The sequence below is a fragment of the Diceros bicornis genome, assembly GCF_020826845.1.
Source record: "Diceros bicornis minor isolate mBicDic1 chromosome 3 unlocalized genomic scaffold, mDicBic1.mat.cur SUPER_3_unloc_2, whole genome shotgun sequence".
In the NCBI taxonomy this organism is placed as follows: Eukaryota; Metazoa; Chordata; class Mammalia; order Perissodactyla; family Rhinocerotidae; genus Diceros; species Diceros bicornis.
The window spans coordinates 932160-937453 of record NW_026690898.1 but is presented as its reverse complement, the minus strand read 5'-3'; positions in this window follow the sequence as shown (position 1 = coordinate 937453).

The window sequence follows — 5294 nt, the reverse complement described above, 5'->3', positions numbered from 1 at the left end:
GCCTGGTCCTGAAGCCTGTGTTGGGGCCTGTTGGCTTGGAGGCTGGACGGAAGGGCTGCATTTGCAGAGGTCACGCCCCCTGGGTGAGTGGGGGACTCTGGGACACCTGAAGTCACAGATGCAAGTGACCCGCACCTGGGAAGGTGTGAGGGAGGTGCACAGAGGGCAGTGCCTCAGTGGCAGGCAGGGCTTCATGCCCATGGGCAGCACTCCTTGGCAAAGGTCAGCTAGTCCTTTGGACCCTAGAGGGCAGAAGGCGCCTAAGGCTCCCAGTGGTCCACGGGAGGCCAGGACAGCCTGCTGACTGGCAGGCATCAGGCCTGCAGCACGAGAGGTTCAGGGTGAAACTGCTCCTGGGTAGCCTGGGCCAGCTGGTTGGACAGAAAAGATGGCCACCTGGTTTTTGTCACTCTAGTCTGTACGTGCTCATCTCCCCAGCTAGCCAGACCCTGGGGAGGGTGGCCCTGTGGCTAAACAGCACTAGGGACTGAGGAGAAGGTGCCCTTGGCAATATGGAGTCCCTCTTCTTCATGTGAAGCAGGGTTGAGCTGGCTCCATGCCTGACCTCACCCCCTTGGTGACGGTGGGCTTCCTCAGGTCAAAGTCATACTAGGCATCGGGTTCATGGCACTGAACACATTGGCATCCTCAGGGGTCTTCAGCATGGGGGAGAGGGGCCAAAGGAGGGTTGGCTGTGCTCAGGACAGCCACACCAGGGACAGGGAAATGCACAGAGACAGGAAGCAGATCAGTGCTTGTCAGGGGGTGGGGGAGTGGATATGGGGGCATGGCTGCTTCATGGGTACAGGGGTTCTGGTGGGGTGAAGCAATGATCTGGAACTAGATAACGGTGACGGTACACAGCATAGAGGATGTAGTTAATGGCCGGCCCTGAATTGTACAACTTTAAGTGATGAAAACATTAAACTTTATTGAATCTAAATTGGAACACATAAAACATAAGAAATCATAAAACATAGAAAAGGGAAAGACATCTCTGGGTGGGGGCTGGAGCCGGCCGGGCCTTAGTTGCTGGCGATGTGGGTGGTGCTGCAGCTGCCCTAGTGCCGGAGCCACTGCTGTGGCTGATGCTGGAGATCCCACCAGCTCTGGCTGTGCAACTGGCTCAGGAGCTGGACCTGAGCTGGGGCTAGAGCTGGGTCTGTCTCAGGCGATGGTGCCTGACCTGCTTCTAGAATTGGCTCCAGTCCTGAGACTGACTCTAGCTCTGCCTTATTGACAGATGTGGTGCGGGAGCTAGTGATGGGAATGGCTGGTGCTCTGGAGCTGGTCGAGTGTGGGAGCTGGAGGAGCTCTAGTTCTGGAGCTGGCTGCACCTGAGCTCTGGAGCTGCTGCCAGAGCTCTCACTAGTCCACAGCTGGAGCAGGATCTGCTTCTATGTGGCTCTAACTTTGTAGGTCGAGGTAACTCTGGCTCTGCTGCTGGTGACCGAGCCTTCTCTAGCTCCACAGCTGGTAAACAACGTGTCCTGACCTTTAGATGGTGTCAGTGACATCACCAACCCATCATGAGCTGTCCATCAGATGGTGGGAGCACTCCAGCAAATAGCATCTATTACATTAGTGTTATTTCATCTCAGTTCCAGTTACATATTTATTTTAAATATACTTAGAAGGAGAATAGGATAACAGAAACCATTTACTCTTTGCTGAGATTTAACAGAGCACACCTTATTGATGTCGTTTTTTAAGAAATATTACACAGTGGAAGACACCATTCTCCTTCCTCTCTCTTTCCTTCCCAAAGGTAACTACTGGCTTGAAGTTAATATATGTATTCTATACACATTTTCTCTTGCAAAAAACAGTTGTCCCCAATTTGCTGAGATTTTTTTATGTGTCTATCAAAGATATGCTTCTGAGCAGATGCTGTTAAAAACTCTGTCCTTTCAAAGTAAAGATGACAAGTCAACCATTAGTTGAGAAACTACCTGCTTTTTAGACATCATTTTTAAAAGAGAGGTTTGAAAATATCTCCATCATGTTACCATTGATCCTCCCTATTTGGAAGAGTTACATTCTATTAATTTTTAGCAAACACTGCATGAGCCAGACTGAACCAGGGCTCCTAGGGGAAGGACAAGGTTAGGTTTCTGCAGTCTTTGGTCGTGACATGTTTGGGAACCTATCAACGCATAGCCTTGTTTTATGTTTGTCTCTTTTGAAAAGACCTTATTTAGTATGGACTGTAGACACATTATTTGTACCCCCAGCCAATATCACTATCCATAACCCATGCCTGGAGGAAGCTCATCTAACGCAAGTGTTTTCTACATATGGCCCATCACAGGCTTCCTGTGCTTAGGAACACTACACAGCACTTCAGCACTATGTTTGCGGATCATTACAAAGAGGAAAAACAGCAGCAAGAAGCAAAAAAGGTGAAAAACGTACCATTTAATAGACCAGGAAAAGGACACTTGTTGGCCTGAGAGCTGAAACAAGAGTGTCACCTTGTTCTACCTCAGCTGGGAACGTGCGCCTCAGGCAACTCCCACTTTCTGCCACTCTGCAGCCGTCCAGGAATTACCAGGGAAAACACAGTGTGTGTTGGGGTTGGATTCACCTGTAAATGTTAGTGACTAGGTGAAGTCACGAATATCAAATTACTGAATAAGGAGGATTGACTCTGTTCTGTTGCCAAAAACAATGAGTGTGTGAAACTCATACTTCAGAACTTCAACATGGAAGGCTTTCTAATCTGCTTTAAAATCTACATGAAGAGTTTCATGGTTTTGAACCATTTGTTAAAAATGTCAAAAACATCTTCTGATTGGTTTAAAAGAACAACTGATTGACCTCAGGAATGGCTGTGTGTACTCACCATCTCTGATTTCTCTCATTCTCTCTTGAACCCATTCCAATGAACCCCCACCACCCCACTACAACTCTTTTTTCCACGGTCACAAGTGACCACCACATTGCTAAGTCCTACAGTCATTTGTCAGTCTGTGATTTACTTGATCTACCAGCACTTGACATAACTATTCACTATGTATGTTAATAAAGTCTGGTAATAGCCAATAAATTATTTTGGGAGAATCAGATATTCATTTGACAAAATATTAATAAATATTCTATTTGGTCTCACACCACTCCTTAAAAATCAACTCCAAATCTGAATATAATAAACAATAAAAGTTGAATGAATATTAAAAGTATTAGATTGTTTTAAAAAGATTATAGAACATCTTTATATCTTGGATAATAGACAGTCTTGCTAAACGAGACTCAGAAAGCAGAACTCTAGTCGACAAGATTCATAAAACTAACTACAGCAAAATACAACTTTGTAAGACCAAAGGCACCATAAATTAAGTAAAAAAAACAGAAGAAAACACTCCAACATGTAATCAAGGGTTTCTCTGCAGACTATATGAAGAACTCCTGTAAACTAATGAGAGACAAACCATCCAGTGGAAGTGTGGCAAAGGATACGAACAGCAAACAATTCTCAGTGGAGGAAATATGAAATGCCAGTAACCAAGAAGTGTTCAACCTTCCCAGAGATGACAGAAATACAAAATAAATCAAGAGACATGCCTTATATATCAGATTGACAAACATTTACAAAGTTTGTTTCAGGTGTTGGTTACATGGAAAAATGAATCCACTCATACAGTACTGAAGCACAACTTTTGGAGAACAAATTGAAAATACCTGTTGAATTTCTCAAATGAGCATTTTCTATGACTCAGCAGTTCTGTTTATTAGTATCTGCCCAGGAGATACCTTCACACAGATGCAAAAAGAAACATGCATAAGAATATTCTTCATAATATTGTAATAGCAAAAAATGGGACAACCCAAACGTGCACCAAAAGAAGAATGGTTCAACAAGACGTAGTTTATTCATAGTAATGTGTCAGAGTGACAAAGAATGGAGTAGATCCAAGCAAATTGTTACAGAAGTATCTCCCATATAGTTTTGGGTGAAAAGAGGAGGCTGCAGAATGAGGTGCATATTATACCATTGTTTTTAAACACACAAAACAAAAAGAAAAGAATATTTTTTCTACAGCGACAGATATATGTGGGGCTGTGGTTAAAGGAGCCTTTAGCTTGATCCATATATAACTTTTAATTAATTAATGTTTTACAAAGGTACTGCTTCACATATTATTTGTATAATGAAAAATTAAAATACATAAGACTAATTAAGTTCATTCTTTCCTACTAGAGAATTTCAGCTACCCCAAAGTAACTAAGAAATCAGAACGTCCACAGGAAAATGTCAGCATAGGTGGGGGACAATTGAGCTTGGCTAACATGAGCAGACATTTTTCATACATTAGGGGAGCTGATATTTTGCTGTAGGACCATCTTTGCCATGCAAACCTTGGGACAAAAGTGCAAGTATTTGCCAGGATACAGCCAAGATATAAAACCAACCAGGTCTTGAAAATAAAACGGAAAGGCCCAGTTGTCACTCTAAATCTACCTCTTCATTGGCCAAAACCAGCTTTGAAGCTATTTTAACCTGTTTCTCCACGAACAAGAGCCACAAAATTGACGGGCCAGCATCACCACCTCATGGCTCTGCTTCTCATCGCAGGGTCCATCACCATACACTTTGGCCCCCAAATCTCAAACCAAGAGTTCTGTCTTTTGGATATCCCTTCAAAGTTAAATGTTTTAGAAATACAAGAGACCCAAGTAGGGTTATGGATTTTTTAATTTTGACAAGTCAAGATTTTTTAAGAGACTACTATCTATCATCATTGCCAGTTTGTAAAAGAACAGCTGTTTAAAACCAAGAAATCAGAAAGGCCATAAACTCATATCAGAAGACAGTCCTGCTTATCAAAGAACAGTTGAAAGTGGTATACACATTTCATAAATACATAAATATCCCATAACTATATTAATAATTGTGATCATTAGTTAGGCTGTTAAATAGGTCAACTTGACCAGGTCGTGAGGTGCCCAGATCACTGGCTAAAAGTTATTTCTGAGGGTGTCTGTAAAAGTGTTTCTGGAAGAGATGAGCAGTTGAACTAGTGGGCTGAGTAAAGCAGATTGCCCTCCCTGTTGTGTGTGGGCCTCATCCAACCCAGTGAGGGCCTGAATAGAACAAAAATGCCAAAGAAAGTTGAATTTTCTGTCTCTCTCTCTCTCTCTCTGCCTGAAGGTTTGAGCTGGGACATCAGTCTTCTCCCGCCCTTGAACTGGAACTTATACCATTGTTGTTCCTGATTCTCAGGCCTGTGGACTCAGACTGGAACTACACCGCCAGCCTTCCTGAGTCTCCAGCTTGCAGACGGAAGATCATG